Source organism: Sciurus vulgaris, assembly GCF_902686455.1.
Source record: "Sciurus vulgaris genome assembly, chromosome: 18".
In the NCBI taxonomy this organism is placed as follows: domain Eukaryota; kingdom Metazoa; phylum Chordata; class Mammalia; order Rodentia; family Sciuridae; genus Sciurus; species Sciurus vulgaris.
Genome location: NC_136479.1, coordinates 5915481 through 5938754, shown reverse-complemented (window position 1 = coordinate 5938754; position 23274 = coordinate 5915481). Strand labels below are relative to the sequence as shown.

At 51.6% G+C, this 23274-nt stretch overlaps 1 protein-coding gene across 48 annotated transcripts in view; it reads right to left on the bottom strand.

Annotated features, from left to right (window-relative positions):
• RBFOX1 (RNA binding fox-1 homolog 1) overlaps nt 1-23274 on the bottom strand; it is a 1434211-nt gene that overhangs the window by 117390 nt on the left and 1293547 nt on the right. The window lies entirely within an intron of this gene.

The window sequence follows — 23274 nt, the reverse complement described above, 5'->3', positions numbered from 1 at the left end:
AGCATAATTTTTGTGGGAGAAAGACATAATAAAACCCATTAACACAGAGAGAGTTGGAAGAAGGAGATATGGAGATTGTGGAGAAAATAAAATAAAGGAGTCAGGGTGCTGGGGTAGGGACAATGTCATCACTCAAGGTTATTATTATTCCTTAACCGGTGTGGTTCAGACTCTGAAGATATGCCTTCATAATTACTAAGCTGCACAGATAAAATACTAATGAATGCCAAAAATTTGGAAAGGCCATCCAGCATTCCACAGCACAAGGAACCAGCTGATTATTTGACTGTTTTTAAGGCTTAAACAGTTTTTTTAGTTGTAGGGACCTGTGCTGTCCACCACCATTGACCACATTTTAAATCTAAGTGAGTTTAAATTAAATAAAGTGCAAAATGTGTTTGCCTGCACTGGCTTCATCTGAAGTACTCATTAGCCACATGTAGCTAGTGGTGCCCTCTTGGACAATGAAGATATAGAGTTATTTCCATCTCTGCAGAGAGTTCTGCTAAGCTACACTGGCACAGACAACCTACAGTTGTGAGTGTAACTCATTACCCCTCTCTGCCCTCGCCCACAAAATATAAGCCTGGATAACATGAGGGTATCCTGACACGGATGTATAGGCCAGAACTGGGAAGAAAGGCACAGTAATATGGTATTACCGAGCTAGTGCTATGTCAGGCAGACTTCATTTTAGGGTACTTTCTCTGCAATTAGCTTATGCTGCCTATAGGTGGCAGTCGGTGCCACCTACATCAGATACCCACTTCTTTGAAACGAACATGGAGAGTCTAGGCCCAAGCCCATCAAATTTATGAGGAAAGAATCGTCCTCACCTATTTATAAGCAATTTAGAAGCATGTAACTGGGACAAAACTATCAATGCAGGCAGCCAGGTGTAAAATAATAGAGACTTCGTGAAGAAGATACTCTTACAGAGTGAAATGTAAAAGGAACATCCAAATAACACAGGTATAATTAGCGACTTTCTCATCAACCCTGGTATTTAAGGGACGATTTCATTTGCATTCCCCTTCCAAACCCACCCGGAATTGCATTTTAAAGTCCAGACCTCCTACAGGCTAATATGCCTTTCTTCTCAACCGTCCACCTCGATGACTCCTTAAACTTCCAAGGCAACGCCACGCTGAGGACAATGAAGAAGTTGTACCATGGAGGGGCAGGAGGAAGGACAGGATGTGCTCCTTAAGCAGACCATGATAAATAACGAGAGCGCACACCTCCCGAGGCTTTGTGGAGACTGAACCCGGCATCCGTGCCAGCTTGGTGATGCTCCTGCCAATGGCATCCACTCAGTGCATGGAAAGTGATCGATTTCTTAGAGGGATGGTGATTTTAAAAGCATCACGAGAGGAGTAAAGCTCTCTTGGGAGACATGAGGGAAAGGTTCTCATTTGCTCATTCGACACACCTTTAATGAGCAACTGCTATGCGCTGACCACGTGTAAGTCAGTTCTCCAAGTCACGCAGAGTTCCCAGGTGAACGGAAGAGAGAGGCAGAAAGAGACCATTATTAATGCAGGTGGCTCAGGGCTGGGATGAGAGTGAATCGCCGAGGGCTGAGTGACCTGAGGGCAGGGACACAGTACAGCCGGAGGTCCAAAGCCTGCGATCCTGGAGGTTCAGTTTTAAGTGGGAGATGTCTAAGGTGTAAAGGGGCCTGAAGCTGCACCAAGAGAGCAAAGAGCTTGCAGAAACACAGAGATGTGGAAAGATGCCCTGGACGTGGAGGCATAGGTAGACCTTACTGTCACTAGTTAGAGGGGACATACGTGAAGGACAGGAGGGAGTGGGGGTAGGGGTTGGCTCTCTAGAGACCCTGTGCGCAGAGATAGAATCTGAATTTCCCAGCAGCTTGATGACCATAGCAGGGTGGCCAGCAGGGACATGAAGGGTAGTGGCTGGCCAACACAGCGAGTGAGCCCCTCCCCCACTGCGGCGACCCTCAGAGCAGTGGGGACAGCTCTGAGACCCGGATGGAGCAGGAACACGCTCCTCGCTGGACCCACGAGGCTGGGTCCCACACTCACAGCACAGAGGTGGCCTTGAGTGCTGATACTGTCACTTTCCAGAGACGTGAGTGGCTTCCACACCTAGCACAGGACTCTAAGTTGGCCGAAGCAGCAGCGGAGATCCCCAGCTTCCAGGCCATCTTTCCAGCCTGGGAGAAGCTGCCGTCTGAATGCAAAACCCAAACGAGCTCCTTCCCGTCCCAAGAAGGAGACTTAGATCTGGATTCCTGCACAACTGCTGGATGTTTCAGTTTAATAAACCTAATTAGGAATTACAGAGATTATGATTAAACATATTAAATGATTAATAGCATTATGCCGCTCATGTGAAAATTAAAATTAATCATCTCTAGTCAAACAGGACTTCGGAGAAATCTTTGCGTTGTTGCCTTTGATAAAAACACACAACGCTCAATTAATCATTTTGTAGTGTATGCATTTATACAAATACCCACAAATTGTTACATAGGAATACCTGTGTTTAAAATAATTCCTCATGCGCCGGGGAGTGACACGGGCCACAGTCTGTTATACCGTGCGTGTGCGCAAACACGGCACAACGAATCCTGTCCATGTGCACGACTCTCGTGCACCGATAAAAAAGGTGGGAAAAATAAATCTTAGTGAGAATATGTAAAATTAAATATTAAACTGCCTCAGACTTTTGAGGGTGTGAAAAAAGGGAAGAAGAGGAGTCAGGGGTCTGTAGCTTTGAGAGAGAACAATAGAAAAAGAAATCTCTTTCAAACTGAGTGTGACTGGGTAGACATCATGCTGTCTGACCAGGAGCCAGGCGACTGAGGCACAGACCCTGGGTGAGCCTGTCTCCATAATCTGCTAAGCTTGGGCAGGTCACAGCACTCTCTGAACCTCAGTTTACTCACAGTGGGACAAACCCTACAGCCTAGGGGTGAGGACCAAATGCAGCAGCAGGTTCTGGAGGCAGCCATCCCCCAGCCTCGAGCCTCTGGCTTGCAGTGAAGGAAGCCATCCCCACTTACTCCCAAGCGGAACGTCACCCCGTCCTCCTCCCGCTTGCCCGGGAACTTTCGGGGAAACATGTTTAGAACAAGCCTGTGCTCTGGGTCTCAGTTACAGCTGGGATCTGGACTGTCCTCTGAAGGCCCACATGATCAGCTCGTGGTGGTGGTGGGAGGTAGTGGAACCCGTCAGAGGTGGGGCCTCAGGGAAGAAGTGAGGTTACGGGGGCTTGTCCTTGAAGGGGATGTTGGGAGCGGGTCCTTCCTCTTTCTGCTTCTCAAATGCTAGGGGGTGAACAGGCCCTGCCACCACACACTCCTGCTGTAGCGCACCATGCTGCCATGGGCCCAGAGCAACAGGGCCAAGGGACTGTGGCCTGAACCTCTGAAGCCAGGAACCAAACTTAACCTTTTCCTCCTTATAAGTTGAATATCTCAAGTACTCTGTCACAGTGACAGAGTGCTGACTAACTTGGTCTCAGGTTGGTTTCTTTTATGACAAATTCAGTGGCTGAAAGCAACAGAGCTTTTTTCTGTCACAATTGTGGAGGTCAGAAATCTAAAGTCAGAGAGCCAGCAGGGTCGCCTCTTCCAGAGGCTCCAGGGGAGTCCTTCCTTGCCTCTTCTGGTTCCTGCAGGCTGCCGGCATTCCTAGGTCTGGGCTACGTGTCTCTCATCTCACTTCCACCCACACGTGGCCATCTTCCCTGTGTGTCTGACTCGACTCTGCCTCTACTTCCTCTTAAGGTCACTGGTCATTGGGTTTGGAGCCTCTCCTAAATCCAGGATGACCTTGACTTGAGATCCTTCACTTAACTACATCGGCAAAGACTCTTTCTCCCAAATAGGGTCACGTGCATCTGCAGTTCACAGAGGTTAGAACATGGACATGTTTCTTAGAGGCCACCAGTCAATTCACTAAAGTCCCCTACTGAAGAAAAATCCCACAGTGCACGTGGCACTAGGGGCTGCATTTTACCACCTCTAGCAGCACAAGGTCCTCCATAGGACCCTTGAAACCAGGTCCAAATGTGTCAGCTTGAAACCAGGTCCAAATGTGTCAACAGAGCCACTGCAATGAGACCCTGAGCAGAGGGGGCACTTGAGTCTTCCCTCCCCCCACCCTCAGGCTGACCACGGGCCTGTCTGACCTCAGCCCTGACTCAATGGCAGCTCTCAGCTGGGCAGCAAAGCCCTCCCTCAGCCTCCTGACGAACCGTTAACATTCCAGGCCCTGCTCAGTGTGTTCATGAAGTGATACGTGTGTACCTGACCCCAGAGAATGACTTCGAAATCTCGGTGACTGGTTGGGCCTCCTGCCTGAAGATGTGGCATCACTGCAATCATAAGGATTGTTAGCAGCATGAATAACCACCGGCCTCTCCTCTGTACTTCTCAGAACATGTCCAACTCTGAGGTGCAGGAAAGCCTCGGCAACCCCCGAGGGGACGCGAGGTCCATTAGCCCCTAGAGGCAGCCTTCCAAGCATCACTTGGCAGAGGTCCTGGAATAAGCTCATCAGGACCACAATGGCAGCCTCGGCTTTGGCCCAGCGTGAAGGCCCTAATAGGAGGCGGGGTGTTTGCTGCAGAGTTTTTCTTAATAAACAAAGTCCCCAGGTATCGGCGCAGGTTATGAATGTTAAGAAAACACCACTGGCACTTCATCTCCTGGAGATCGCTTAGTGCCTCCACAAAGACCTTAATAAAGAACCGTGGACTCCCTCTGCTGTAATCGTTCCTAATTCAATGAATAGCTCTGAGCAACCCACCGCTAATCCTAGTGAAATTGGATTTTGATATCGACCAATCCAGGGATGACTGAGAGAATACACATAGTCGTGTAGGAATGTGCGCCTTTTGGATTCTGCCCCCGTCTCCCAGAGTCCTTCCTCTGAGCTAAGCAGACCCTACAGAGTCCACCTGGGTGTCATCTCTGCTGAAGACCAGGTAAGGGGTAGAGGCCCAGGTTAGGGGTAGAGGCCCAGGTAAGGGTTACTTATGGCCTGGTGTCCAGCCTAAACCTGGCTCCATCACTTACTGGTCCAGCTACTCAAGCCCCTCTGAGTCTCAGATTCCTCAGCTGCAAGCTGGGACACAGATTTCAGCCCAGGGATGGTGGTCTCTGGTCCCCAGGGACTGGAGGCAACCCATCCTGGGGCTGGAGGAAGAAAATGTGGGAGGTGCAGACGCAGAGGAGGTACACAGTGAAGTCATCACCAAAGTCAGAATTCAGGAGGTATGAGAGGTGTTGAGGCCCTGAGCTGAGGAGGGAGGATCAACCACTAGAAGACAAGACTGACTAAACTGTATTTGGTGCAAATTAAAAATATGTATGTATTCATACCCCAGCATCAGACCACGCTCAGGAATGCTGACTGATAGTCATGGGAGGGTGGCTCTGTCCCACATGGTCAAGTGTCAGTAATGGGTGTAACTTTAGAGTTTCTACAAGTCATACTTTTTAAAAGTATAAAGAAACAGGAAATCAGTCTTCATCTATTTATGTACATATATACATGTGTGTGTGCCTGTGTATATAAGTATGTCTATCCATACACCCTACCTCTGTCTTTGACCTCTCGTGTCTGTTACTCTCATGGATGGGGAGCTCACTGGACACTGAATTTTCATCAGATATCCTTGATCTAAGGCTTCAAAAAACTGATACTGGAATATCCCAGCTACTTCAAAGGCTCCTAATAACGGAGTCAAGGACCAGTGCTCACATTTAAGGTAGAGTGGAAGCTAACTAAAAATCCAGTGAGACACATTCAAGGGCTCCACAGGCAGTACAAGGGCCCCTTACAGACTTCTTCTCCTGATGCTTGGAACCTGGGCACTTTACATGACCAAAGAGTGTCAAGGACGCAGGTGGAATCAGAGTCGTGAAAAACCTGAGCACAGGACAAAGACGTTGCCTGGACTACTTGTGGGCCCAGTATAATCCCCAGGCATCCTTCTTAGGGTCCCCTTGGAGGAAGAGAGGGACAGAGGCAGAGCAAAATGGTGCAGACCCCACCCCCAGAGCTGGCTCTGCTGATAGAGGAGGGGTCCTAAGCCACAGGACAAGGGCATCAGAAAAGACAGAGAGCAGATCCTGTCACAAGTCCAGGGAAAGCAATGCCATCATGCCCGCTAAAATTCCATGTCTGAGCCGTTGACACCTAAGTTAGACTCCTGACACCCAGAACCACAAGTAATATGCTGTTTGAAGCACTGGGTCTGTGGTGATTGGTAACTGCAGCAACAGAGAACCACCGTGCTCCTCATGACTGAGCACAGAAATAGAATCTTTCCATCCTTCCAGAAAGTTCCGTGGGACGACACTGGTTTAGAACCACAGAGTGTGGGGGCCAGGTGTAAGAGTGAAGAATATGTCTGCAAGGGAGGACCAAAAGACCTGGCAAGAACACCGTGGACAAGGGAAGGTTTATACCGGTTCACGGTTTCAGAGGTGTCAGTCCATGGACTGAGTCCCACAGCCCTGGGCCTGAGGTGAGGCAGAACATCATGGCGGAAGGCAGTGGAGGAAAGTAGCTCAGGACATGGCACCAGGAAGAGAGAGTGCCATGCTCACCAGGAACAAAATATAAGTCCCAAAGCCATGCTCCTGTGATCCACCTCCTCCAGCCATACCCACCTACCTTCAGTTACCACCCAGGTGATCCCTCTCAGGGGATTAATCCACTGAATGGGCTAAGGCTCTCATAACTCAATCATGTCACCTCTGAACCTCTTGCATTATCTGACGTGAGCTTTTGGGGGACGCCTCACATCTAAACTATCACAGTCACTGGGGAGCAAGGTGTGGACCCAGCTGAAGGGTCTCAGAGGACTGAAAAGGAAACTGTGTGAGGTCCACCATGAGCAGTGTATCTTGTTAGGAGGTTTTTGTGCCTTGTCCTGCTGAATCACCAGGATAACGGGAACACTGAGGCTCAGAGAGGTCACGTGCCCTGTCCAAAGGTGCACAGCTAGGAGATGGGAGGATGAAGTTAGGAAGTGGGATTCCACCTGGGGACACTCCTGACCCCTCCACGGCCTCCCAAGGTGCAGGTGAAGATGCTCTGGCGGGTCTACGGACGGGCTTGAAGGGCAGCAGGGAGGCGCACGCACAGGGCAAAGGCTTGCCGCGGTTCTAGCTGCTGTGCTGCAGTCCTGGGCTGAGCCAGAGGGCTGAGCTCTGAGCACCAGTCGCCAACGCCACCAGCCAACCGAGGAGCAGGCGGCCAGGCTGCCCGCACAGCCGCCAGCCTCCTGAGCCTCTGTGACCCTTCCTGATCACATTGTCCTTCTGTCCTCATGGAAAATGCACACCACCATAGATAATGATCCTATCCGACGCTTTTTATTTCATTTTTTGCAATACTGGAGATTGAACCCAGGAGTGCCTACCACTGAGCTACACCCCCAGACCTTTTTGGTTGTTCGATTTTGAGACAGGGTCCTGCTATTTTGCTCAGGCTGGTCTGGAACTTGCAACCTTCCTGCCTCAGCCTCCACCCGGCATCACTGGAATTAGAGGCGAGCGCCACCTTGCCTGGCTGGAATGCATTTTTGAATCCCTTTACCTGGCACACAGGCACTCAGTGCATCCTTACTGCTTCACGCCACCTGATCTTCAGGCTGTCTTTCTTCCCCTGCAAGCAGCCCCCATTGTGCCTGTACATCATCAGAACCAGTGGCCATTTGGAACCAGTGACAGGATTCCAAAGCAGTATGACCTCCCCACGCCAGCCTGCCGAACACGCAGCATCCTTTCTCTTCCGCCGGCTCCTTCCACTCCACGCACCAAACTCGTCATGCTGATAAATAAAAAGTGTACTTTTGAATAGCCAGCTGCTTCTCCCTCCTCCACCAATCAAGTTACTGCTCAGAAAGAGAAGCTCGTGAGTGTCTCCGAGGCGTGATTTGATTAAGTTGACAATATTATTTGAGCGATGGTTGAGTACCCACTGCGATGTACTTTGGACCAAATTGATTTGTGTAACGAACACTCGCTCTGTCTCTTCTCGAAGCCTGAATAGCGGTCTTGATTTAGCCAGTAATGCCGGGCGCCAAGTGAATTTACAGAGTCCACGGTCCCTCTCCCTCAATCTGCGGAGAGGAGGGATAGCAGGGCATGGGCAAGCATAATTCAATACATTGTACTATAAGCTCGGAAAATAATATCACAGAGCTCTGCAATATACCTATTTGATTTGATTTGTAAACCTGATAAAAAAGCAATCGAGGAAAGTTCTGGGGGAAAATATATATGTTCTAAGCAAAGCTGTAACCGTATTGAACGTGTACAAAGAACCAAAGAATAGGGGCTAGAAAATCATGCATACCAAATCAACTTCTCACCCTGCATTAGACAATACTCCACTTTCTCCATTTAAAACGAAGCAAGGTTGCAAAAAGTTATTTTTCCATTGGGGGAAAGAAAATAATAATGATGGTAAGCCTGGGGAATGTGAATTAAAACCCACATCTCAGGTTTTCTCACAATCCTACTTCAAAACGGGGCTTGTGCAGTCTCAGCTTCCTGCCTTTTCATTTTAGCTCTGTAGGCAAACAAACAAGTTAATCTCAGAGCCTTGGATGTAGCTAATGCCTCATTCCCAGCTTGGCAGGGCTGATTCCACAGCCAGGTGACACAGATTTAAGAACTACATCACGTTTCCTTTAACCGGAATAAATGCAATGCTCTGCTCGAAGGATGGAATTCCTCAGAAGGAAGGGCTGGAGGCTGCGAAGGGCTGAGGCCAAATTCCTCTGCCACTTTTCATTTGCTGCAAACACAGGGTGAGCAGGAAAGGGGCCAGGTGTTGCACACGTCAGTAAAGGCATTGGACTGTCAAGGTGACAGTATCAGTGTTCGTCAGCTACTATAACAAAATACCATAGATGATTTGCTTAAACAATACATGTTTATTTCTCCCAGTTTGTGAGGCTGGAAGTCCAAAGTCAAGGTGCCAATCAGTTCAGTCCACCATGGAGACACTCATCGTGGCTTGCAGGTGGACGTCTTCTTGCTGTGTCCTCACAGAGAACAACTCTGGTCTCCCTCTTCTTATAAGGACACTAACCCATTCTCAAAGGGCTCCACCCTCATGACTTCAGCTGAACTTGATGGCCACCCAAAGTCCCCATCTCCAAATCATAGTGGGGGCCAGGTTTCAACATCTAAACTGGAAGGCACAGGAGTGCCATCGAAGCAGAACCCATAGTCACCTGTGAACAAAGAAGCACATTTGTTCTGCAGACAGACAAGGGTTCCACTCAGCTGGAAGTCAGTTCCTTATTGATTCAATCAGGCAGAATGTCTTCATTGAGCACTGACTAGACATCAGGCCCTGCCCCTTACTATGGACGTGTGGCCCATGGACCTGCAGTGGGCAGAGGGCATTTCTTGTCTCTGCTTCAACCTTTGGGCACTTTGTAGTTGGCAGGAGCTTTGGGACCCACCTCTGGGCCGTTCTTCATCTTCTCCTCTTGGCCCTTGCTGCTCTTGGGACTGAGGAGGCAGAGTGTCTCAGGAAGACAATGCCTCCAGCTTCCTCTCGCCTCTGCTGGGGCTCTGGTGCCCAGGGGCCCGGGTGGCTGTAGGGGAGCCTGTATAGCTTGGGCCACTCTGTGTGGTGACCAGTCATTCCATCTCCCCAGTGGATCCCCAGCTTCAAGGCTGCCCAGGGGTCGATGCTCCCAGCTTTACTTCTGAAGAGGCTCCTTTCCTCCGGTGCTGGGAATCCTGGTCTTTCCTCCAATCCCAGGTTCTTTCAAGAACCGGAGGAACCACAGGGAGCAGGGAGCAAGTGCCCTTATGCAGTCTGTCCCACCTTGCTGCTTCAGATGACGAAGGCACACCTCCACCTTTGTGAGTCCCCAGCCGAGTGGCAGCCAGGGTCTTCCACCTTGGTGCATCCTGGAGATGTGCCTTCCGGTCCTCCAGCTGAAAGCGGCACAGCCTCCCCTACAGCCGGCAGCTCACCTTCTGCAAGAGTCACTCTCTAGCGGTCCTTGGTCCTCTCCTCACCCCACTGGAATCTCCTGGGTGTCTTTAATCCCCTGTCCCTGTCAGGAACCAAGGCCAATTCAAACATCAATTTAAAAAGAAAAATTGTTGATACTTTGTACTGAATTCTTAATTCCACCTAGCTCAAAGATTTTTTGTCCTCTAATGTATTATGCAAGATTTAAATTAACCAAATGGCAATCCTGCAATCCTATACATTATGTTAATTTTCCAGGCCGAAGAAACTGCTGAAAGCCCAACTCAGTTGCAGAAAATGGGCGATGAATTTGAGATAGAACCGATCTCCGTGAGCAGCCCTGGATTTCCTTACTAATGACTCCTTTCTTTGTATAAATGCTTTAGTCTGAGGGTTTTGTTCTAGAACTGCCAGGGTTTTTCCAGTGTACACTAAGATGTGTGGATATTATTCTTTGTGAATACTGATATGTTTATTCACATAAAGCCAGCTGTCGAAGAATCCTGAGACACAACGCACAGAATTTCTGCAAAGGGACACGCTTCGGGTTACTCCTGAGTTCCACTTCCTGTTTGTCGGTAGGTTCATTTCTACAGCACTGGCGGACAGGGAGGGAAAACATTCACCAGGGAAGGGAAATGCTAAAGGATCTACTCTCAAAAGAGAAATGTCCACAACTGTTTTCTAGTGTGTTCCTTAGTTGGGCGGGGACCACAAGTTTTTTCCAACAGGGGCTTGTTGTAGTCAGTGTTTGCGCTGCTGTGAACAAAGACTTGACAAGAACAGTTTTACAGAAGGAAAAGTAGAGTTGGGGGCTCATGGTTTTGGAGGTCTCAGGCCACAGACGGCTGGCTCCACGGCTCTGAGCCCCAGGTGAGGCAGAACCTCATGGCGGAAGAGTGTGGTGGAGGGAAGCAGCTCAGGACATCACAGCAGGGAGCAGGCAGAGAAACTCCACTTGCCGGATACAAAACGCAAGCCCCAAAGGCACGTCCCCCGTGCCCACCTCCTCCAGCCAGACCCCACAGGCCTTCAGTTACCACCCAGTTAATCGTCGGGGGTTCAGTCACTGATGGGGCTCTCACACCCAGCCATTTCTCCTCTAGCCTTCCTCCTTGTCTCACACAAGAGCTTTGGGGGACACCTCACATCCACACCATAACCACAGAGCAAATGGTGTGGCTCTGTGGGCCGCGCTGCTTCTGTCCCGTGTGAACGCAGCCAGAGGTAATATGTACTCAAATAAACCCTGATTGCTGCCGTGTTCCAATAAAACCTGGCTCACGCAAAGGGACAGCAGGCCTCGTCTGGCCTGCGGGCCACTTTCCACGATCGTTCTCAGAGGACAAATACTCCGGGTCTACGCTGCCCGACGTGGCTACCATGCAGAACTCCCGCTTGTCTGAAGGACCTGTGCGAGATGAGAGGGGTGAAGGATGAAGAAGTACCCCCTGAGCCCGTAGGGAGCCCCGGTTCTGGGGGTGAGGGGGAGGGTGAGCCCTACAACATAGACCACTGGAGGGCTGAGCTCCCTGACTTGCAGATCTGCGGGTTCACGATTCAGCCAGAGGAGGACGTGGAAAACTTCACGAGAAAAAGTCTGACTCCCCTGCAGATCCAGCCGCTGTGCACCTGCCAGTCCACACACTACCTTCTGGTGTTCCGAAAGTCCAGCCGCTACCAGGGAGAGCGAGACGCATGTGCTGGTCCTGGTGTGAGCTTCCTGGCTCTACTGAGAAGCCAGCCAGGATGAAGTGACAAGGTTTGCGCGGTAAGCAGGATGCTCTCTGACCTTGGCCTCGCCGCCGGCCCTGAGTCTCCATTTCTTTTATTTTATTTAAAAAAAAAAGGATTGACAACACCTCCCCCCACTCTTGAGTCCAAGAGAAACAAATGAGACTTTGCTCCAGAAAACACCTTGGCCAAGTGTTGGGCACCTGCAGCCAATGGTTTCTATTTTTTTGGAATATTCTACATAAAAAAAAAAAAAAAAAAAAAAAAGATCTGGTCATGCGGGAGGATGAGGATACGGCAAGCAAGGTGGCCACTATGAGATCTACCTCAGGGGGTCCTTCAACTCAGAACACTCACGTCTGAAACATTCAAGGCTCAGGACCATCCTCGCTCGGTAGGGGATCTTGGTGGCCTCCAGATCTGAGAGGTGGACAGGTTGCCTGGGGTCAGAGCAGAGATCCACAGGGCCACAGCTGTCTGCCTCTAGGTGTGGCCTGCTGCACACCTCTGCCTGGTCACCTGGGGAAGCCCATTGAAAGTGCAGACAGCTGGGCCCCAGCCCAGAACTGTCCATTCCCAGCAGGGACGCAGGAGGAACCTGCTGGGCTGCCCTCTGGGTGATTGGTGGGCAACAGTGTGCCTTCCTGGGCCTGACCAAGCGGCCATGGCCTGGAGCTCTTTGACCTTGGACGCGTTACTTTACCCTCCATGCCTCAGAGCCCCAGCTGTAAGATGGGACTGGGGACTAGTGAATTCATTCACTCCAAGAATATCCGTTTCCTGCCCTCAGTGTGACAGGCTGACAGGCAAAGCATGGGGGAATGAAAGGCCCAGCACCCAGCTGCCCAGCTGCTGACCACATGTGTGGCTCTGCGTGAACACTCGGCATCGTTACCCCTGGAGATACACCTTTTTTTCTTGGTACCAGGGATTGAACCCAGAGGTACTCTATCCCTGAGCTCTAGTCCCAGAACTTTTCAGGTTTTTTTTTTTTTTCGTTTTATTTTGAGACAGGGTCTCACTAAGCTGCTAAGGCCAGCCTTGAACTTGTGATCCTCCTGCCTCAGCCTCCTCAGTCACTGGGATTTCAGACATTCGCATGGCAAAAACCCGTTCTTCAACTACTCTCCGTGTCTACCTGTGAGCACCAAGCCACTGCTTCCAGGACAGACCCCAGGCCTCGGTTGGGTCTGGTGTACCCGGTGGACCCTGATTTGGGAGCGAGCTTTCTGCCAGCACACAATCCTTTCCCTAGAGAAGATCCGGGTCTTCCAGGTGGATGGGTGGGTGGTGGCAGGGCGCTCCGGGGGTCTCCCTGATGGAGGGCAAGCAGGCCCTCCTCCCAGACCCAAGGCTCACCCTGGTTCCCAGGAGGGAGAGCCATGGGGCATGTGTCGTAACAGGGAGGCTGCGCTCGGTGGGAAGGCCGAACTGGATGCTGTGGGTCCTTTACATCGGCCTTGAGATGGCAAGCTGCCCTCCCGCTCAGTCTTGCCCGGCAGTGTCCCGGGGCCCTTCAGGAAGGCCCTCTGCACAGCGGCTCTCATCCGCTGGCCGTGGGGGATGGGATGACTGTCCCCGTCAGCAGGACTGGGTCCTTCCCTTGAGGGGTGAAATGCAATGGAATCCAAGGTGGGATATTTTAATCCGATTTTTAAAAAGAAAGCAAGCAAAACGTTTCAAGAAGAGCAGCGGAGGTGTTTGTTGAGCGTCACGGAGCCGGGAAGACGCATCTCGGCTACACTATTCAGATGCTTATGATGTTACGTGGCACTTCCAGACTGATTTCAAATGTCCTCTTAGAAAGGTGGATGGTACAGGTTCTGGAATCTGAATGTGTACCAGACACTTCGTTCTGAGACGGGGCCTCACTGAATTGCTGTGGTTGGCCTCACACTTGTGGTCCTCCTGCCGCAGCCTCTCAAGTTGCTGGAAATTCAGACACATATCACCAGGCTGCTGTGGAAATGCAGCTTCCAGGGCTCGGGCCTGCTGGGTGCTGACGTTTGCCAGTGAAGTAGACCGAGTGCTGTGGACATGCCTGGGTCCAAACCCACCCCTTCCAGGTCTACTCTTGACTAGAAGGCGTGTGCCTGAGGTTTTGATCTGCTTGCTCTCCCTGTCAGGCAGGAATTCTGTATCACTGTGCACTGTTGTGTACCTCTTCCTGACTCTGTGCTCAGTGATGAGCCACCTGTCGCTTGTGACAGGCCAGGACATGAGTATGTGGGTCATGGAGATTGGCAGATGCTTCACCTCCGGCTCCAGAGCCGCTCTACCCTGGTTCCTCAAGCTGGTTCTCCAACCTTCTCCAGCGCCAAGCGTACTGCCGCCCAGCACTTGGGTTCGTAACGTGCCTTCCAGACAGTTCTGACAAAAGTGGTTCTGGGCCAGACTTTAAGAAAATATTGACAAAGGGTTAGAAAGCCAAGTCATATTCTGGTTGTTTTGCCAGTTGCTTTAAAATTCTCCCTGGTAATACGGCTGCGCCTTGTACTGATGGTGACCTCTACTGTAGAGAGAGAAAGACCAGCTCCCTGGGGACCCTGACTGCAGAGTGATATTAGGCAGTCATCTCACCGCCATGAAAACTTAGATCCCTCATCAGTAAAACGGGGCTTTAATAGTCACTTTGCAGGCTCATGGTTAAAATAATAATGTTACGAAAGTGGTTTTGAGGCTGGGAGCGGTGGTACAACACACCTGTGAGCCCAGAAACTCAGGAGGCTGAGGCAGGAGGATCGCAAGTTTGAGGCCAGCCTCATTAACTTAGCAAAAAGCCTGAGCAATGTAGTGAGACACAGTCTTAAAAAAAAAAAAAAAGAAAAAAAAATATATATAAAGGGCTGGGTATGTGGCTTAGTGCTAAAGCGTCTCTGGGTTCACTCCCTGGTCCAACAACAACAACAAAAAGACTGTATCATGGAGTCCGGCTCCTAACACTTATTCAATATCGGGTAGGCACTGAGGATGGCCTCAGTGACTATTTAATTGTTTTAAACAGAGGCATTTGGGAGAAAGTCCCGAAATCATGGAAATAGTTGATGGATATGAGACTTATATTGACTGAGCTCTGCTTCACTCTTGCTCAGATTACTAAGCTGATTATCGGCTGTCTGTCCATCACATCCCTCGTCCTCAGTCTGTGACGCTGGTGTGACACCAGGCCCCGACAGAGACAGGCGACTGCAGTCAGGAGGAGGCCCTGCAGCCGGGTCCTGGGCTTCAGAGCCCCTTCCCTCTCCGAGCAGCACGAGGTAAGAAATCGGGAAGCTGAGCCCCCAATGAGCCCCAAGGGAGAGACACCGGGTTACGGTTCCCGCGGGGTTGACGGTGACGCTCTGGCGAGGGGAGCCAGTCACACGCCTGTCTCGGAGGGTGCCGCCCGCCAGGAGAGAGGTCCCGGTGCAAATGGCTGGAGGGTGATGCCGTCCTGACTGCAGGCATCCTCCGGTGCCCTGGGCTCAAGCAAAGCAGGGAAGCTGCTCCTGGCAGGCGACGTGGAGAAGGCAGCAGAAGGGGGTGCAGCACCCACAGGCGGCCGTGGCTCGGATCTGACTGAGCGGCTGTCACTGGGCACGAGGCTTCTCTGATCCCCGCCAGCGATGGTGATGATACTCACATTTCAGGCTAGCGGGATGGCGCCCCGAAACCCAGCTCATGGACAGCCGAGCACAAGGCTGCCCCTTCCCTGAGCACTGGCAAGCGTGACTTCCTTCTTGCAATGTAGAACTTGATGGGTGGGTTCAGCCAGCATCCGTCAAGCAGGAAGCTCGTGCGAGGTGCAATCCCAGCTTCGGGAAAGGCAGTGAGAAACGGAGGTGAAACCCCCTGCCTCTAGCGAGAACAGGAGAAGACGAGCCATAGCTTAACACAGGAGAATGTGCAGCGGGAGCCAGATGGGCAGCACCCTGCAAGGAGACGCCAGGCAAGGGGAGAGGATCTTGGGGGAGCTGGGTCGGGCTTGAAGTTGGCAAAGAATGGGTTTTGAGAAAGTGGCTTCAGAATCAAACATGGACAAAGGGGAGTGAGGCCTGGGGAGGACTCAAGTGATAATGATCCAGGCACAGCAATTGCCGTGCAAAGGTCCTGGGGTAGGAAAGTGACCAAGAGGGAGGCTGGTGCCAGGCTTTCGAGGGAAAGAAAGGAGGAGATGACTCAGATATAAAGAGGGAGCGGGAGCAGGTCAAGTAGTTCTTTTTAGGCTGCTGTAGAAACCTGGGCTTTTTAAAAATCCATGTGTGTATATGTGCATTTATTATTATTATTGCTCTTCTTCTTATTATTATTATTTGGCACCAGCGATTGAACTCAGGGAGGCTTAACTAGTGAGTCTCATCCCTGGCTTGTTTTATATTTTATTTAGAGACAGGGAGCACGTCCCTGTTTCTGAGGCGAAAACAGAGCTACAGAGGTACAAGTCTGTGTAGCTCCAGGTGCACCAGGGAACGGACAACAGTGGAGGGGCCGAGCTCAACAACTTGATGTTCTTGCTTTGACTGTTTTCTCAGCCACATGCTGTGCAACTTGGAGTGTGAGTCAACCTCTCTGTGCTCACGTTGCTAATCCACAAAATGGACTCTTCCATAAGACTAAGTGAGGCATGAACAGCTGTGAGGTTGGGACTGTGTGGAAGAGAAAAGGGTGACCGACTGCTCCTGGTGACTCCAGATTTATGGAAGCTTCTTTGACTACTGCCCTTGCTCCTTCTGCTCTATCCTAGGATACAGGCTGTTAGGTTGAGACTGTCAGTTTCTCCATCAGCCTGACCAAGCTGTGCGCTCCAGAGAACAGGACCTGGTTTCCCCCGATGCCTCGCACGCACTGAGCCTGGCCTCCACCAGTGGTTTCTGAGCAGAGTCGGACTCTTCAGAAAGACGCCAGCCTAGACGCAGCTGAAGCGAGACGTCTGTCCACCACCACCACCCTGGTCTCCTCCTGGCTCCAGTGGCAGCCTCCTGGGCACAGACCTTCCCTCATCAGACCCCGCTGCGGCTGCCCCAAACTGAAGCCCACCAACCCTGTCCTGCTGGGCTTCCGGCAGCCAGACTCACTCAGCTCCACCTGCGAAGGCCAGGCAGGAGCCTCTGCTGCTGGTTGGGCATCTTGGGCACCTGCACTGGTTTTTGCCAAGTGTTCTCCTTGCTCAGTGGCACCTCCCAGCCCGGCATGTCTGACACTCACGTCTTAATATTCTGAAACTCTGAGGCCAGCTCTACTGTTCCTTAGAAAGTGTGGACTTTGAAAAATTAAAGAGAGAGAGGAAGGCAGGACGGGAGGGAGGGGAGGCAGGCGGGAGAGGAGAAAAGGCAGGACGGGAAGTACGTGCCCTTTTCCTCCTGGAATGTCTGAACTCGCTTAATGAGGGGACTGAGGGATGGAGAAGCCCAGAGAATTTTGAGAATGACAAATAGGTCATGCAAAAAAAAAAAAAAAAAAGTGCCTTGGAAGTGCTTGAGACGCAGATCACCTAAGGTCGCCAGCCTCGTGCTGCTTCCTTCTGCTTCCTCGGTGCATATTAAGGACTGAGCTGGAGTGCAACTCGGAGCCCCCGCTAAGAGCACGCGTGTCCACAGACGTCGAGCTGGTGGTCAGTCAGGCCCCCCGTCCACCCAGGCTGCTCCACTAGGCTCCACCTGCCTCACTGAAGACTGTAAGATGCTCCAGAAAAGACCTGGAAAAGGCCACCGGAAGCCTCGTCCCTTCTGCAGCCGAGTGGCAGGCCTCTCGTGAGCAGCGAGTACCCTGATCCTGTCCTCGTTAAACCTCCTCTACCTACAGAAGACTCACAGATTCCAAGGACTACACAAGAAACCAGCGACTGCCCCGGACTCTCGCAGACACGGACACAGGCCACATTCCTGGGAATGAGAGGTCAGGTTCCACTATGGAAAAGGAAAGACGGAGACTCAGGAAAGTAAAATTGTCTGGGAAGGAGACACAAAGGTCAAGGTCCTACAGTCGTATGAAGATGTTCTCTGTGTGGGAATAAAAACACTGTGGAGGTTTGGGAAGGATGGGATGTGGCCAACATGAAAGTCTCTTTAAAGGGTTGTAGGGGACAGAGGGACCTCTGCCCTGGACGTCAGAGAGGAGAGAGTGAGGGATGTGGACGCAGGGACTTTGCACATGCTGCAGGACTCCAGCCCGGGTCTGCCTCATGGTAGGGGGCAGCTCTTCCTCTTCAAGTCCTGACGGAGGTGGGTGCTCTTTATAAAACCCTGCCTTACCACCAGCCATGAGGAAGTTGGTAATAAAAATAAAAACGTCCCTGCCAACTCCTCTGGTGTAAATATCCCACGGAGGGCTCACGCAGGGTACAGTGTGACGTCACTCAAAGTCTTGGGAAGGGAGGCACACGATGGCTCTGGCCGGCCTGTCCCCTCCCACCCCCTCCTCGAAGTTGTGACGTTCTATTAGATGGCTCTTTTTAGCCCTGAAGCCTTCCTCACACCGGGAGGTCACCCCAGTTTACTCAGTATTGACTGTCTCTCTCCCAACCACAGAACCTCAGGGCAGACATCCTGCCTGACCCGGTCACCACTGTGTCCCCAGCAACCTCAGGCTGGTACCAGTGACTTCCCCTCGACATCCCCTGACGGGCCGGGCCCTGACCTGGGGCTGGGAGCCTCTCCAGGCCCGTGCTGGCCGCCACGCTTCCTCTGGTCACTCGCTGCTCTGGGCGCCTCTGCGGGTCCAGCCTCCGACACCACTGCCTCGACGGGCAGAGCCTTCCCTTAGTTGCTCTGGGTGGTCACAGGAGCCCGACCCCTGCTGCTCCCTCGTGGCTCCTGACAGACCTTCCGGGAGCGTCTTGGAGTCCGGGTGGCGTGGGGCAGTCACTGTGCTCACGGGGGACGGTGCAATCCAGGAGGATGCCCCAACGCTCAGTCGGTGCGTCACATCCCGGAAATTTCCAAGGCTTCCGACTTCTAGCAGGCCGGAATTAAACACGGGAGTCCTTTCTGAGCACTGTTTGTTAACATGAAAAGCGTCACTTAATTAGGACTAATATAAGATGCCCTGTAAGTGATAATTTAATAATTCGGCCGTTTTATTTATACAGTGCCTCCAGGCTCCTTGTTAAAAATGTAAGAGCGCTGCAACGGGACAGCGTGGCTGGGCTGCCGCGCACGTGCCTAGTGCTCTCAGATCACAAAGCCCCCTCCGGGCCTTGGACGAGCGTCTCTCCAGCCTGGGAGCCTGTGTTTGCATTGCCAGATGATCCTTCAAGGGCGGGGGCCCCCAGAAGCACCGGGTCCACCTGGCATCTGGGGCTTTCCCCCCCAGCCAGGAAAGGACCAGGGCTGGGCAGGAGAGGCACACCCTGCTGCTGCAGAACTCTCTGGAAGGTTCTCCTTGCTCCTGGAATTCCACCTTGGCTGAACCTACTTCATTTCCAGAATGTTCTCTGTTACCCACATCCCTGCAGCACTGAGCATGACCCGGCTCTGAACAGGACGCTGGCGAGGTGGATGGCGGCAGGTGCCACCCCGGTTTCCCAGCTAAGGCCTTCGCGGGTGTGGGCTCCTTCCGCGGGGACTGCGGGGTCCTCCTGGTCCTCAGTCATCAGCCTCCATGGCGGGTCTCCAGAGAGCCCTCCGCCCTGTGGCACAGAGCTGCTGCCTTCCTGGAGGGCCACCGCCCAGGCTGGCAGTCCTCTGGCTGCATCACTGGGCCCTCCGGAACGTAAGTTCCGTGACACTGGCTCTTCCCAAGTCTCGTTCAACATCCTTCCAAGCCCAGAGGGGTAGGTAGGACCCCAACGGCGACGCCGCCACCGGTTCCTGGCTACCAGGTGACCTGCAGGCGCGGTCATGCTGTGGTGTTCCCGCTGCTGTGCCAGGCTGCTCCCTCAGGACAGAGGGACACAGGATAGTGCCACGTGCAGAAGAAACCAGAGCCCCTCCCCTGGTATCCGCAGGCAAAGGGAGAAACGGGGTGAAGAAGAGGACCCGGCGGGGAGAAGAACTGCAGCAGGACGCCACCTCCTCGCTGGTCCCAGCACCAGCCTGGGTTGAGCTCCAGAGGACACCGGGTTGTCCCTTTCCCAAGCTCAGCATCAAGTTCAAACGTCGTTTAACACCCTAATAACTAAACCCGTGCAGGAGAGAGAGGTGGACTGGACTTCCCGACCTGTTTCAGGACACTCTCCACGGTGAACAGACACGCGGCTGAGCATGCACACAGCCAGCAGGTTCCCGCCTTACACGGCCCGCTTCCTCTCACCACCAAGGCACCACACGCCGGCCAACCCTGCCACCGGCTCAGTAAAGTCGGCCTGGGAGGCCAGGTTCACTCCATGGCCAGAGCAGCGGAGCCCACGGGCAGATGACGGGCATGTCGTCCGTTCTGTTTTGTCTCCTACCAAGAAAGATTACTCCCTGCTTTAACACACACGCAACCTTCCTGATCGTTAATCACAGTTACGGGTTTCAACTTCACACCCGCCAAGGCGGGAACAAAGGCAAAGAACTCTGATGCCCGCTTCCGCCCGCCTGTCCAGTCCAAAACCAAATGGGACCCACAGCCTGGCCAGATCGCAAACTTCAAAATGCAAACAAAATAATCCGCAAGTCTGATTTCTAAAAAGCACATGCTTCCTAATGGTCCAGCTATCCGTCACGCCTGCCCCAATGCAGAGTCTCACACTGCCAACCAGGCGGGGAGTTCACTGTTCACATATGAAAAGGATTATTTGCTTTGTTTTTTTCTCCAGCAAATTATGTTGGTCTTTTAAAGTATCCCCTAGCTTACAAAAGGGATTAAGAAGCATGGTGAGAGCCACTCATCATTTTCTTTCCTTCTCTTTCTTCTTCTCGATTTTGGCATTTAACGGAAGGCCAGGTGCTCACTTAATAAATTACGTTTGCAGAAACAACCGGCACACACACACACACTTGTGGAGCTGGTGACCACTTACAAGCAGACTCCGTAAGTCATCACGCTTCACGCTGAAAGGTGCTAATGCATCATTATGATCTAGCAGGTTGTCTGCCGAATTTTACAGCACTGCACACTACATTAACCTTTGGTACCACCAATATTTATGACCTTATAAGAAAGTATTTATCAAGCTGAAAGCCAATACGCAGCACCCGTGTTTCTGCCCATGCTGTTTAGAAGCCATTATCCCTCCTTTCTCCAGGCATTTTAAATCACTCTGAGATAATGCTTGGTCCTGGTGCGAGTGCAGAGCAGGGCCAGCTGGGCAGTCTGGGTGGGAGTTTAAATTGGTATCATCTTTCTAGAGGGTGATATTTTAGTTTTATCTGACTATCAAAAGACTTAAAAAATGTGCATTTTTTACTCTTTGACCCAGAAGTTCTACTTCCGAGAATTTATCCTACAGCAGCAATCGTGAAAGTGTGCACAGACTGGGGCAGGAGGAAATCCATCACAGTGGTATTGGCCACAGTGAATGAAGGGGGAACAACATAAGTGTCCAACGACAAGGGATTGGCTAAATAAAGCACGTCCCACCCAAACGAGGCCAGACGAAGAAATACAAAGAGGCCATCGGGACCAACAAATAAACAAATAACAATGATGACAAATAAGTAGATAAATGAATAAAATCCATTTATTGACCTGGAAGATGTGCATGATACACTTAATCAGAGAGCAAACCATCGAACAGGCGCTTTATTCCATCTTTGTACTTTGATTCATTTTGAAATTTCTGCAGACATCGCAAAGCCCCCAAAGGGTTAAAAAAGAATGGTGGACAATGACGTAATTGAGTCATTGTGATCACTGTCATTATTATTTGCTTATCTGGATCTCCGACAATGAACACATGTTATTTGCCTGGTCTTATCAAGCCGTAAGGGGCTGGGCTGGGTTGGTCTCTCCGTCGGCAATGCTTGACACAGGGTCAGGTGACTGCTGTTCTTATGTCTGTGGAATTGAGCTCAGAGGCAGGGAGGACGGTAGTAAACGCTTCTACTTTTACAGCACTTTCCGATCCCCAAGGCATGTGAGAGATTTCTCACACGGTCCCAGGAGCAACCAGTGGTCCTGCTCCTGCTCCCAGATGCAGAAGCCCGAGACTCAGAGGAGGTGGGCGACTTGCTGGTGGTCATGCAATCACACCAATGAGACCCCAGCCACCGGTCAGCATCCTGAGTCCACGTCCCCTGACCTCTACTGTCTAGCCCATCTGGAAAGAACAGGCCGGATGAACAAGCCAGCCGCAGGTCAGCTCAGTGCTGCGGGGGGAGCTTCATTAGGGTGATTGGCTTTATCCTGGGTTCACTGGTCAGAGGCGGGCAGAAGAGGTGGTCATGCTGGGGCGCAGCAGTACAGGCAGCAGTAGGACCCTGAGCCCCACAAAAGAGCACCATCCAGTCCAGGGCCTATTAACATGGCCGGCAGCTTGCGGCGGCTGCAGGGAGCAGAGCGGGGGCTGGGGCCAGAGTTTTGATGTCTCCTAGATTTATCGACTAATGTGCGTCTGTCGGACAGGGAGAGGAGATCAAAGCCGCCAGAGGAGTGTAGAGGTGGAGGCCTGGCCTCAAGCAAGGGGGCTGCAAGCAACGTCCCCTCTCCGCCCCCCACCACCTGGGTCCTGCTTCTCACTGGTGGGCTTCCTGTCTCAAAGGGAAACTGCTATTTCAGGAGAGGAAGGGCGGGGGATTGCACCTGTCAATCTGCAGAAACGATCTTTCCTTGAACTGTGTTCTCCCAGTCCACAGAAAGATTCAAGTTCACCTTGGCTCTCAGCAAGGCAGAGGGGCCCTAGGAAAGACAGAACTCCTGCCTGGAATGATAATCATAATAGCCTTTATTGCATGTCTGCTCTGAGTCAAGCCCTGTCTGGTGCCATTTTAATCTCTTGCCCTGCGTGGTCCTTACCACGGCTTCACTCATTCATTCATTCATTTCATGACCACGGTTTTACTTTTTCAATGGACTCAAGCAAAGCATCAGGTCCAAGGGGAGAGGAACAAAATAGAACATGGTCCCGATATTCCCGTGTGGCTGGTGGGCCAGACTAAGTAAGTGAATCCTACAGATTATTGAAAGTAGCTGTCTCTGCATTAAACAGAGATCTCAGTGTTACTGATTTCTGTCACTGCCATAACATGTTACTATAAATGGAAACAACAGACATGTTCTATCTCACAGCTCTGGGGCAGGAAGCCCCAAATCAAAGTGTTGGCTGAGCCATGCTCCCTGAAGAACAACACATCCACGCTCCTTTGGAGCCTCTGTAAACTCCCTGAAATTCCTGGCATTCCTGACATGCAGTTGTAGCACTGGGTCACCTGCCTCCATTGTTACCTGACTTTCTTGCCTCTGTGTCTTTACCTGGTGTTTATGAGGACATCAGTCATAAGACTTAGAACCCACCTTAATCTCATATAACCCCATCTAATTTAAATAAACATTTTGCCAAGACTCTATCTTCAAATAAATTCTCATTCTGAGGCTCCAAGTGGACATGAACTTGGGGGTGGGGGGGGGGCACTGGTCAGCCCAGTATGTCATATTTGGTCCATTTTATAAACCAGGTGACTCAGCTAGGAAGTACTCAGACACTGGT